Here is a 13,784-nt window from a genome sequence, read left to right as displayed (position 1 = left end):
CCCGCTGCGGCCCGGGCGAGCTCCGGCGGGAGGCACCGCCGCCGCTGCAGCGTCCGGGCGCTGGTGGGGTCGTTCCGGCCCCATCAAGGCCGGGCCGGGCTGAGGGGGCCGCGCGAGGCGGGGCGGAGGGAGCGGGGCCGCTCCCCGCGGCGGCTGGTGGCCATCTTAGTCCTCCTCCTCCTCCTTCCCGGCGCCTGGTGCCCCCTCCCCGCCCGGCTGCCAGCGCTGCCTCCTCCCTCCCTCTGCTCCTCCTCCTCCTCTTCCTCCTCCTCCCGGCTGGCTGCGGTCGCCGCTGCTCCCGCGGCCCGGCGAGGCCGCCTGAGGAGAACCGGTCCGTAATGGCGGGTGGCGGGAGCAGCCCCTCAAGCAGTAGCCGGTCGCCCCCTCCCCTTCTTTCCCCTCAGCGCTCCTTGGGGGGGGGTCCCATCCTTGCTCGGCCCGGCCCGACAGACACGCAGGCCCCTTTTCTCTGGGGCTTTTTACAATCATTTTAATTTTTAGAGCCGTGGGTTTCCCGGGTGGGTGTTTTTCCCTTGGCGGGTTATGGTTTTTCCCCGTTCTCTGACGGGAATCCCGCTCCTCCGGCACCGAAGGCCGGTGTCCTCTGTCCCTGCCGCCACCACAGGCCCAAGCAGCCAACATGGGACCCAGCCTGCCCTGAGGGAGAAGGTGTCCCAGACCGGAGCCTGTGTCTGGGATGAGGGAAAGGTGGTGGTCAGCGCAGGAGTAAAGAAGTCACCTTCGGGTTGGGGTTTGAGGCACCTTCCCTTTGCTCTTGGTCCAGGGAAAGCCCACTGGATAGCCCTGGTATGGGCCACAGAGAGGGGTGTACCTCTGTGCTGGCCAGCCAGTCTCATCCGTGTGATCCACATGTTTAAAGGCAGAAATAGTTCCTCCTTTCCTAATTAAGCTGACAATTTGGTTAAATTACCGATGGTCAAAGGACTCCTTGTCAGCAGGACAAAAGGTCAGTTTAGCCCCCACGTTGGGCACACGGTGCAGGGGATCACCGCAACCCTGAGGCAAGTTTCAGCATGGAATCAGGGAATTGTCAGAGTTGGAAGGGACCTCTAGAGCCCATCCAGTCCAACTCCCCTGCCAAAGCAGGGTTGCCCAGAGCACATCACTCAGGAGCATCCAGGTGGGGCTTGAAGATCTCCAGAGAAGGGAACTCCACACCCTCCCTGGGCAGCCTCTTCCAGGGCTCTGCCACCCTCACCCCAAAGAAGTTCTTCCTCACATTGGAGTGGAACTTCCCATGGTCCAGCTTGTGCCCGTTGCCCCTCGTCCTGTCCCTGGGAACCACTGAAAAGAGTCCGGCTCCATCCTCCTTCAACCCACCCTTGAGATCCTTGTCAGCATTGATAAGGTCTCCCCTCAGCCTTCTCTTCTCCAGGCTGAAGAGTCCCAGCTCTCTCAGCCTTTCCTCATCAGGGAGATGCTCCAATCCCCCCATCATCTCGGTTGCTCTACGCTGGACTCTCTCCAGCAGTTCCCTGTCTCTCTTGAACTGGGGAGCCCAGAACTGGAGGCAGGATTCCAGTTGTGGCCTCCCCAGTGCAGAGCAGAGGGGGAGAATGACCTCCCTCATCTGCTGGGATGCTCCTGGGAAACAGTAAAAGCTGCAATAAAAAGTGCACAAACCATCTGAGATGTTGTTTCATGGGCAAGTTATCACAAGAACCAGGAACCTTGGCCCTGCTAGGGGGTCTCGTTAAATAAAGCTGTGTACTCTGTTCTACTTGAGGACAAATGAAGTAAATGCCATTTCACCTGGTCTTCATTCTCTGACCGCTAGCATCAAACATGTAAATCTACTTAAAGTTTTTACTGGCTGATGTACCAGTGGAAATCATCCTATTCCTTTTTAGGTGGAGGAGGCCTCTGCTTACGACTCACGGATGTCAGGAGTGAGGCTAACTCTAATTCAGCTGCTAAGGAACACTCATTGAAGACAAAAGTGTAACTCCAAACAAATAAACCCTTTTTCTCCCAGCTGAAAAAAACAAAATAAGCAAAGGTAAGTTTGTAACCTCCTTGCCTACACAATACAAAGCTGGCTTCACTTGTCAAAGGCACCTTCAGACACCCCTAAATTCACTGTATTAACACAAGTAAGATTTAGCCCAACTCGGGAGCACAGCCCGGGCTACAGTTTGGGTTGGAATGGGGCTGACTGGCCCTGTCTTTTTCCCTGTGCAGGATAATCAGTGAAAAATAGGCTCCAAGAGAGAAATGATGCACAGAATGTCAGCCACACTCCTGTCACACCAACCGCAATACCATCGGTGACAGAAGCTCTTAGGCAGCTGGGAATCTTGTGTCCCTGGAAAAAAAAAAAAAAAACAAAAAAAAAACCAAACCTTAAAATTTATGATGTCAGATGCATCTTGTTTTGTCCCTGCTAACTAAATGCCTACTGTTTCCTACTTTTTGGACACAGACCATTTTAACAACCTCTTCCCCAAACACTTTATCTCTGCCCAACCGCTCTTCGCAGCCTCCTCTTCCCACATCATGTGCTGGCATAAGGAATTGTCGCTGTCTGCTGTAGAAAGAAAAATAGGGTTGTCTTCAGCAAAGAGCACAGGAGAAACGTTACAAGAACAGGAAGGGAAAATTAGGAGGGTCAAAACATAAAACGATAGATTTGTGTTCGGGAGATGCCTTTTTGAGGGCAGTCGCCATGTTTTATAGACATCGTGGCTGAACGTATACAGAGAAGGAAAATTATGTTAATATATTTGAAATAATGATATAATTCCGCTAATGTATCTGAAATAATTTGCCCCCAGGGTGGAGGCTAAGCCTGAAGTTGCTGGAGAGAGGGTTTGTGCTACAAAACAGCCAAGGTCTGTGTCTCAGTCCATTCAAAGCTCACACGAATTTTTACAGCTGCATTCTCCTTAGCTGGTAAGACGTGCCAGTCTAGAAGCAAAAAACGTGATGCACCATCACTGGGCAGAATTTGGCCCCTTCTGGTATATTTTCATCCTGGGCTGCAGCAAGGGGAAGCTCTGGTTTAATGGGCTCGTTCCTACAGTTATTTCCCTTGCTGTGTAAGATGCCGTCTGTGAATGGCACCCAGCAGTTACACGCCACAAAACAAACAAATCTTCTCTCCCTAATTTTTGCGTGGGAGGATACTTGCATCTTTCATATGCAAAGGATTCACAAGATCTGTCTTAGCCAGCTCTACTGAGGAAGAATCGAAGCTTCCCAGTTCTTTCTCGGGAGAGGTAAATTTAGTTGGAAGTCACAAAAATCCTCCAGGATGGCAGTGGGAGTTGCACAGACTGCACACCAGATACAACTTTTGGTTCATGCCAAGTGATATTGCAGTAAATGCTCCTTGCATTCCTATTTATAATCCCCGTGTTTTGGTCAGTTGACACAGCTCCAAAATAGATAATAGCAAGAAGGCACTCTTTTTACCTTCTCAACATCTTCTCTCCTCTTGCAAAGCACATCACGGGTACCTGCTTATCTTTTTTTCAGAGAAGGTACTGGTTAGTAATTACGGCGCTATAATTAGACAAAAGAAAGTATTTACAGTTAATTTGTCTTCAACTTTGCAAAGCAAAAGGGATTGCATCAATCATTAAAAACCACGGCATGTACTTAGTGTATTTAAGATATATTTAAAGATACATTTGAAATTCTTTACCTCCTTTATTAGAAATTGAGGCGAAACCAACAAAATCATCTTTGGGTGGTGCAATGCTGCTCAGCTTTCAGGCGAGATACTTCCATTGCATTTATTTCATACATCTTGGGCAGCAAAGCTACATCTGTCCTGTTTGCTTATATTAGCTAATACCAAAGTACAGATAAATCCAGGACTGGAAAGAAATTGCTACAAGAAATTGAAAGAAAATTGAGGGAAATGAAAACACCGTTTTCATCCTACAAAATTCTTATGACTTCCTTTGAGAAGTGTTTTTCCTTCCCCCCTTCCTGCTTGTTTACAGATAACTTTTTGTATTAAATAAGAGGAAGGGTGGAGTTGTGGAGGGTTCAGCGTCCCTGTCCCATGACACTCGTGTTAAATTTAGCTGAAAGTTGAAAAATGTTAAAAAAAAAATAAAAAAAAAATTCCCTTGTCACATATGTTCTTCAGAAAAATAAAGGGCTGCTTGTGAGGAGTTAATAAACAATCCACAAATAGTCTACGGTTGAGCTCATAGCATTTGTAAAGCATTAACAGAGTCACCACAGGAGGAACACTGGCAACCTGATGGAGTAACTAACAATCAAAGCAGGCAGCAGCCAGGGCTGCTCCTCCTTCACCCTCTGGGACCCAGCAATCCAGCCCCGTTTGGGATAAACAGCCTTTCTTCTCCTCTCTGGTGATGTTAGTCACAGAGTTCAAGCGAATAAACATTTGCATCCCAGTGCTGCAGGTCCAGAGTTCAAAGGGGGGCTATTTATGAATAGTTTGTTACAGTTCATGTGTTTTGGTGTTTTGTTTTTTTTTTCTTCTATGACTAAACTGCTTATAAAGCAGCGTTGGCTTTATAGTCAAGAACATGAGGATGAGAGGAAGGAGGAGGACAGTGGGACCACAGAATTCCCAGCCCACAAAGCATCTTTATCTGTAAAAGAACCCGTAGCTTGCAAAGGTAAGTTCCCAAACAGGGTGATTCCCTGCCCTGCCTTGGATTATTTATTTGATCAGGGTTCTTGCTACAGAGGTTACAAGGCTAGTCACACCTAACTAGTCACACCTAACTAGTCATGCCTAACTGGTGGGCGATGAAATATCGCTACAAAATTCAAAGAATAAAGCATTGATGGAAAAGAACTTGGTTGTAAAAAAAAAAGGATTACATTGTGCACGTGTGTGACCAAGCAGTTAAAAAAAAATAATAATAAACTGTGTGATACTTAATATTTAGAGGACATGGCATATTTAGAGCTCAGACCCATATTAACTGGGTCTCAATTTTTACGTGCCTTGTAGTCTTACGGACTCTCAGAGCTCCAGAGGCAAAAGGCAAACCACAATTTCAAGGGGCCTGAATTGCATTCCCCCACACATCCAGTGAAAGTGTGAAAAAGAGCAGGTGGTGACAGAGAAAGGTCTGGTTCAGTTGAGGTCGTTGAAGCTTAGGGCAGCCTCAAAGCCTGATGATCCCAGGAGTGAAACCCAGAGGATGAGCTCACGCTCGGAGCGAGGGAAAATGCTGCCATCTGGTGCCTCTGGAGGAAAATTAAAAAATAATCCTAATAAAAGAGAGTTCTCTTGGTGGTATGTTTCACCTGCAGTGGTGTCCACGCTGCTGGTTCAGTCCTGCAGACCTCTGGTTGTCTTTTTGCTGTTCAAAGGTGTTAGCGTTCTGCCACGGCGTCTGAAAGCCTACCTTGTGAATAGGTTGATTCTCAAAACAAACAGGCTGAAAAAGTGCATTTTACAGTACTCTGCCCAGAGGAGAAGTATTAATGTAGTCTTTAAAGCAGGTTATTTTAGGAAATATAGTTTTAAACAAAGACTCTTAGGTCTGAGAATAGCATACACTTTTTTTTTTTTAAATTTTGATGGAGTTACGCGTATTTGCATGAAAAGACTGCAAAATGCTCTTCTGTCACAAAACCTATACGTGGCTCTTTAACTATTGTGTTTCAGAAGAAACTCAAAATCTGTACAGTACACGTGAAAAAGAACTGGGAAGCTGCCCTTTGCTATCAGGTTTTGTTAAAAAAGTTTAACGGGACGAGGGTTTAATGCGCTTCTTTCCCAGAACTGGCTCTGACCTTGACAGTCACTGCCCCTCCAAATCCCCACTGTTTTATTCTATGAGCCTTGTAGGTTATTCTTGAGTCGGTGCATGTCAGGTGCTTCAGAGGATGCAGGACAAGTCACTAAACACCACTTATTTTTATGATTCGCCTTTTAACAGCAGCCTATTTCGGATTGTTGTTGATACAGCCTGGGAGGATGTGCCAAATATGTACTGAGGCAAGAATGAGGGAGTGTCATTTTCATCTCAGCTATTTTTATTTTTACAGGCTTTCATGGAAAGCCATAACGGTAGCTTGGAGAGATGGAAACAAGTAAAAACCCATACATTGCTCTATTTTAGACGCAGCGGTAATAAAAATAGCTCTTTCTGTGAATTTGTATTTGTTTGTCCCTTGACCAAGGGACCGGAAAAGTCGGAGGCCCGCAGGTCAGTTTCCCACCAGAAGAAAACTGAGTGAAGTGGGTTATATACCTCATTTATTTATAAACACATAATTTTTGGAACACGATAGTCACAAAACCTCAGGCATGGAATGTCTCTCTACAACTCCCTGAAAGGAGGGTGTAGAGAAGCAAGGCTTGGTCTCTTCTCCCAAGTCACAGGTGATGGGACAAGAGGAATCGGCCTCAAGTTCCACCAGGGGAGGTTCAGGTTGGATATTAGGAAAAATTTTTACACGGAAAGGGTTATCAAGCCTTGGAATGGGCTGCCCAGGGAAGGGGTTGAGGCACCATCCCTGGAGGTATTTAAAAGATGGGTTGACATAGTGCTTAGAGACATGGGTTAGTGATGTCGGGGGGGTTTGGTTTTTTTGTTGGTTTGTTGTTTGTTTGGGTTTTTTTTCCTTTCTCAGAGAGAGGTTGATGGTTGGACTAGGTGATCTTAAAGGTCCCTTTCAACCTAGACAATTCCATGATTCTATTAATTCCCCCCTTGCAGAGGAACAAACTCTCATACCACCATCGATTTCCCAGGAAGACACCCCAATCCAAGAACAGCTTCAGGTTCACAGGATGATCTACGGACCAGTCTTCCAAAGGGTATCTCCTACAACTCTGCAGAGCATCCAAGAAAAGGAACATGATTACAAGGAAGATACCCTAATCCAAGAACAGCTTCAGGTTCACAGGATGATCTACGGACCAGTCTTCCAAAGGGTATCTCCTACAACTCTGCAGAGCATCCAAGAAAAGGAACATGATTACAAGCAAAGAAAAGGGAGTTGTAAAGCTGTAACTAAAAGAGCTTTTATCATAACTGCCTTAACGTGGACTTTCCCACTTCAGATTGAGTATCTGATTTATCAAGATGCAAATTCGGTGCCGACTTTGTCTCTTCCAACAAGCAACTGATGCAACCCAACAAGACTTCTGCCACTGCAGGTTTCTGCTATGGATACCTGCAGAGAACCTCAGTCTGTCATGGCACAGTGAGTAAGTACACACACACTTCAGTAAGTACAGAAAATCATGAGACCAAATCAGTTTAGAATGCCCTCATTGCCTAAATCACATGGGGACAGCTTTTATTCCAGCCTTCAAAGAGTGGTCAGGTAATTAAGGAGGGACATGTTAGTTTAAGATATTTATTATTACTTATTGTTTATTATTATCCTTTACCATGCCCTTTGAAAACAACAAGCCAGGTTAACCCTTTGACTAAATTAATGAAGTTCTCTGGAAAAAAGGAAGAGTTAGTAGGTGAGCTTGATGTCACTTCAGAAAGGCTGTTTTTAAACCTTACTGTTTCCGTCGTAAGATACTTCTTTCATTTAATTCCTACCCTTACAGCACTTTATACACATTTGTTCCTGAAAAACTACATTTTCATTCAAAATGGAGATGGATCCTCCTGTGACCAATGTTGGTCATGGAAGATCTTGGGAGTCCCTTCCTCTTTAACAGCATTAGAACTGCCTGTGGGTACATGGAGGGAATCTGGAGCTTTTAGATGTGTATGTAGCTTAATGGAGAGAAGGAGTAATTTCTTTGACAGTCCCTTGCCCACGAACAAATCAGCCCACTTGAAGCCTTTCTAATATTATTAGCCATGTCATATAAAACTAGTTTTAAGAAAGAACAAAAAAAAACCCTGTCAGTGCCTGTGGCAGCCTTGTTATCAGCAACTTACTTTGTCAGTCTCCCTTCAAGTTACAGGCTGGGAAGGGCATTTCCTTTCAAACATAAAAGCATTTTCCACGTGTCCTCCATCTCCAAGTAGAATAATTATATAGCGTCCGCTAGGTGATCCAAAGAGATTCCTTATTAGTCAAACTTCTGACTATTCTAAAAAGTAGATAATGAGAATTTTCAGTAGTAGTTTACTAGATGGCTAAGGGCAAGTCGTGTGAAACAGGACTGGAAAGAGCCCACGCCTTGTCAATGGGCTTAAACCCAGTGTACAGGGTTCACATCTCCACTGGATAGGACCTCAATGGTCTCAAGTTGCACCAGGGGAGGTTCAGGTTGGATATTAGGAAAAATTTTTACACTGAAGGGGTTATTAAGCCTTGGAATGGGCTGCCCAGGGAAGGGGTTGAGGCACCATCCCTGGAGGGGTTCAAAAGACGGGTTGACATAGTGCTTAGAGACATGGTTTAGTGATGGGGGTTTGGTTTTTTTTTTTGTATGGTTTTCTTTTGGTTTTTTTGATCAAAGTTAGGTTGATGGTTGGACTAGATGATCTTAAAGGTCCCTCCCAACCTAGAGGATTCTATGATCATTCCTTAGGAGTCTGCCTATTTAGAAAAGTGGAAAAAAAAGGCAGGTTAAAATAAGCATGACATCCAGTGTCCAGAGAGGTGAAATTGTAGTAGGGATAAGCTACAACCTTGGTATATTTGTGTGGTCTTGAAGATAACAAAACACAGTTTGTGTGATCCATTATCAGAAGTTACCTGGTGCTTTTCAAATGGCTAGATGTGTTAGTCTCCGGGCACATGTTACCACAATACCATGAGATTTCCTTACAACCTCCATTAGTTTGCCAGAATATTCAAGTTATTGGCCTACAATCGTCACTCAGTGAACTCATGTATTGCAAAACCTCTATTGCAGGGTTAAGAAATAGATTTAATGGATCTCAGCTTTCCACAGATTTATGCAGACTAGTATTGATAATTATCTGCCATCTGTACATTAGCATGTGCTCCTTTAAACATTTAAAAATGACACTTCACCATGAGTCACAAGAGGAAAGAAGAACCTGGCTTTGTGTGCTCTCATCATTTTGGCCAACCAGCTTTTGCAAAAAAGTTTTTTTGATAGGCAAAATGAATGCTTAAGCGAAAGTTCTAGAAGAACTTCTAGAAGAACTTCTAGAAGAACTTCTAGAAGAACTTCTAGAAGAACTTCTAGAAGAAGGCGTCAGCTTCCTTATGCTCTATAATTAAATTTTTATTACATATATACTGCCTAAAAGAATGGGTTCTTCTCTCAACATCCAATTGCCACTATCAGATGTGCAACGTAGACTTCCAAAAACGTCCTGGAGCCCTTGCTGCAGAATCTATAACTGTACCTCTTGAGGCAGAAGAAGTGATCATGGCTTGATGTAATCCACCCCTGAAGCTGGAGCCACCTACACGGGTCACTCAGACAGACCAGGGTTTGAACACCAGCTTGTCAGAGGTGCATTCCCCCCAGCCATGTTTGTAGCAAATGTGGATTTATTCCGTTGCTAAAGGATAACGTGCCTGAAAAACTTGTGTAGGAAAGGCAGCAGTTTCCCTGCATGATGTTGGGCTTACTTATTTTAATTTTTTTCCTTAAATCAACTGACCAAACCCCACACAAACTAGCTTGCATATTCATTTTAATCCTCTTATCTATTTCCCTGCCGCCTCCTCCTCCATCACGTGACCCTTTCTTCCTCAAAACACCAGACCGTTTTGTATGTTGTCAGCGGTTGGAAACTTCGGGACTCTCTGGAATTTTGATGGGCCTCTGACAGAAGACAGAATCACAGGATCACAGAATCTTCTAGGTTGGAAGGGACCTTAAAGATCACTTGTCCAACCGTCAACCCAACTGACAAAAATAGACACCCACACAACAAACAAGGAGCATCATCACTAAACCAGACCTCCCAGCACTACATCAACCCGGCTTTTGAACACCTCCAGGGATGGTGCCTCAACCACCTCCCTGGGCAGCCCATTCCAATGCCTGAGAACCCTTTCAGTGAAAAAATTGTTCCTAATATCCAGCCTGAACCTCCCCTGGGGCAACTTGAGGCCATTTCCTCTCGTCCTGTCGCCTGTGACTTGAGAGAAGAGACCGACCCCCACCTCTCTACACCCTCCTTTCAGGGAGTTGGAGAGAGCATTGAGGTCTCCCCTCAGCCTCCTCTTCTCCAGGCTGAAAAGACAGTCCCATCCTGAGTGTTTTACACAACCCATGTCACCGCACGAGCCACCCTCCCCTCTCAAAACACCCAGTGAAGGCTTCTGGAAGACATTCTCTTCCCACAAACTCCTCCTGCTGGTGTTCCCTCATCGGGAGCGCAAATCTTTCAACAGCTGAGCTTTCTCTCCCCGGCATTTCCTCTTGTTCCCTCTGGAGAGATAAACCACAGACCCTGCAACTGATTTTATTTCCCCTGTCAGGCACTGAGCAGCGAGGCTGGGGGGGGGGGATGTCCTCTCATCATCAGCAGGAGAAAACGCTGACCGTCACAACTGAGCACAGAGAGGGCAGCTCCTGCAAAAGCTCTGTTCTGGGAAGCGGCCAACAGAGCTTGGAAAACCTCTCAGAGCTGGTTAATAGGAATATTCACTTCATGTCTCTAAAATGTGACATTTTCCAGCAGGTGCCACAGGAGGTAAATCAAGGCAAAGGAGTGGTATCTATAAGGAACATCAATTCAATTGCTTCAAAATATTATAAAGATCACAGAATCGTGGAATCTTCATGGTTGGAAGGGACCTTTGAGATCAGCGAGTCCAGCCACAAAAAAATCCAACAAAATGCAAAACAAAGCAAACCCAAACAAACTACAAACAGACACAACCCAACAATCTCAGGCACTAGAGCATGCCCTGAAGTGCCACGTCTACACGCTTCTTAAATCCCTCCAGGGATGGTGACTCCACCACCTCCCTGGGCAGGCCCTTCCAGTGCCTGACCACCCTCTCAGGAAAGTCATTCTTCCCAAGATCTCATCTAAACCTCCCCTGCCCCAACTTCAGACCATGAAGATGGTCCATCAGATGGACCTGTAAGAGACCACCCTTCAGCTCTTCCTTCTCCAGGTCACCTAATGAGTGCAAGATTTTTCTTCCCTGTTTGAAGGAAAGCCACAAACCACCTTTTTTAGGAGAAGAGGACCGCCCTGCTTAGCTGGTCTTGTCAAAACCAAAGAGGTATGAGCCAATGCTTGCAGAAAAAAAGTTGCTGCAGTAATTCCACTCTCCAGCATCTCCAAGACAGGCCAATCTTTTGACCACCCAAGGCCTCAGTTACCAGTCATAGCGAGGTCTTTGCTCTAGCCCTTTCTCTGATTTGTGGCACAACGTTGGATTATGACTAAAATCACTCAAATTCAGTCAGAAATAAGGAGAGAACGTGCTGGACTTCAGTCTCTGTGACACAGACTCACCAGTTACAGATGCTTATCTTCTCCTTCCCCCTCCCTGTGGAATCAAAGCTGTTCCTCAGACATACCTCTGACAGGTTTGAGGATAATGGAAATGGTCTTCAATCCAGAACCTAGAGAACAACTAGTAGAAAGGAAAAATGAAGCAAATTTAAACAAATACCAGGAGTAAAGCATAGAATGTCCTGAGTTCACAGCACGATTCATACCAAGAACCGAATTTGTGACGGACTGGCAGTACTGGATTAATTTAGGGGACTTTAACCTTTATAAATGACGCAGCCTTAAACAGGAAATATTAATTTTAAAAAAAAATCAAGTTACAGATTTGTCTTTTCCTCCATGTGTGTCTAAAGACTGGGGTAAGACAAGATAAAACGAAACCTCAAATTATGTTGGCTCACGTACCTCCTCGTACTCTGAGAAATTAATTACATTCCCTTGACGATTTTCCAGTAGTAAAATTGCTTCTAAACTCAAGGTGAGGTTACTTTGTCAGCAGGACTTGGTGGTATAGTTGTACTTGTTGTAAGGGATTGTATTAAGTGACCTCTGTGTGCCACTCCATTCCTGGGTCTCTGTCACACAAACTGCTCACCAGATTTACCTAAAATTGAAAGGTGACTCAGTCTCCCCCATCCAGAAATAACGCTGATGTTTTTTTCCATGAGTGTAAGCTCGAGCTTGCTCTGTGAAGATAAAACTCCTTCCTGAGACACCCAAGGAAGATCTCTACCACGTAGGAGTTTCCATCACCGTTCCTGGAGGCTTACTGAGCAATTCACATGCTTCCCACATACCACATTTCCACCATCTGCAGCTTTCACGTGGTTTCCAGATGTCCTAGAGCCACAGAGCAGGGTTTTCTCCCTGTTTCCAGGGCGATGCCAACATGGCCACGTTGTTCATCCAGCACACCACAGCACCATGTTCAGCCTCGGCAGCATCTCAGCGCCTTCCCAGCAGCAGCCAGAAGGCTAAGCTCAGGCCAGACTCATCTTTATTTTCACTGAATTTCACTGAATTTTTAGAGTTGGAAGGGACCATAGAGGTCATCTAGTCCAACTCCCCTGCTGAAGCAGGATTGCCTAGAGCTTGTCAGAGCACATCACTCAGGAGCATCCAGGTGGGTCTTGAAAATCTCCAGAGAAGGGGACTCCATGACCTCCCTGGGCAGCCTCTGCCAGGGCTCTGCCACCCTCACTGTGAAGAAGTTTTTTCTCATATTTGAGTGGAACCTCTTATGTTCCAACTTGTGCCCGTTGCCCCTCGTCCTGTCACTGGGAACCACTGAAAAGAGTCCGGCTCCATCCTCCTTCAACCCACCCTTGAGATCCTTGTCAGCATTGATAAGGTCTCCCCTCAGCCTTCTCTTCTCCAGGCTGAAGAGCCCCAGCTCTCTCAGCCTTTCCTCATCAGGGAGATGCTCCAATCCCTCCATCATCTCTGTTGCCCTACGCTGGACTCTCTCCAGCAGTTCCCTGTCCCTCTTGAACTGGGGAGCCCAGCATTGGAGGCAGGATTCCAGTTGTGGCCTCCCCAGTGCAGAGCAGAGGGGGAGAATGACTTCCCTTGACCTCCTGGTAACACTCTTCCCTATTTAATTGTACGAAGTCGCTTGGTTTCTGATTGACAGTCACACCCCGCTTTTCTGCCTTTTTGGGGAAGGGAATGTTTTATAATTTGAGGGGAAAAAAAAAAATGGAGATGGTCTGAAGAGTGTCTATCCTTTGTGTGCTTGGATAGGTCCAACTGGGCAAGCCAGCTTCAGCGGGGAAGTGCTGTGAGCTCCTGCCCAGACACAGGACACCGGTGCCTGTGAGCAGCACAGATTGGGGAAACACATCTTCCTGTTTTGGCTATTTTGTCTGACTGCTTTCATTTTGGGTCATCCCAATCTATGTAGGAAAACCTTCATCTGCTTCTTATAGAATCATAGAGTCATAGAGTTGTCCAGGCTGGAAGGGACCTCCAAAGCCCATCTAGTCCGACCTCCCCGCAGTCAGCAGGGACACCCCCAACTAGACCAGGTTGCCCAGGGCCTCGTCGAGCCTCTCCTTGAATATCTCCAGGGATGGGGCCTCAACCACCTCCCTGGGCAACCTGTTCCAGTGCTCCACCACCCTCACAGTGAAGAACCCTCTCCTAATCTCCAGTCTAAATCTGTTCCCCTCCAGCTTGAAGCCATTGCCCCCTTCTTCCCTCACCCCCTTCCCAAAATACACAAAAGGTGCTTTTCTATTTTATTTTTTTTTTTTGTCTCAAAGAGCAGATGAGAAGTGGCCAATTCAGAAAGATGGTCTGCCCCAAATTGTAGGAAACATTTGCACGCTAATGTGAAAAAGATGTGGCACCTGGATAGATTCTTTTCAAGTTGTTGCACCTAGACAAGTCATATGTTAATTTTTAACTTGGTGTTTTAAATAGCTAATTCCTGGAAAGTAT

The sequence above is a fragment of the Calidris pugnax genome, unplaced genomic scaffold (genome assembly GCF_001431845.1).
Source record: "Calidris pugnax isolate Ruff unplaced genomic scaffold, ASM143184v1 scaffold42, whole genome shotgun sequence".
NCBI lineage: Eukaryota > Metazoa > Chordata > Aves > Charadriiformes > Scolopacidae > Calidris > Calidris pugnax.
This window is presented reverse-complemented; position numbering follows the sequence as displayed.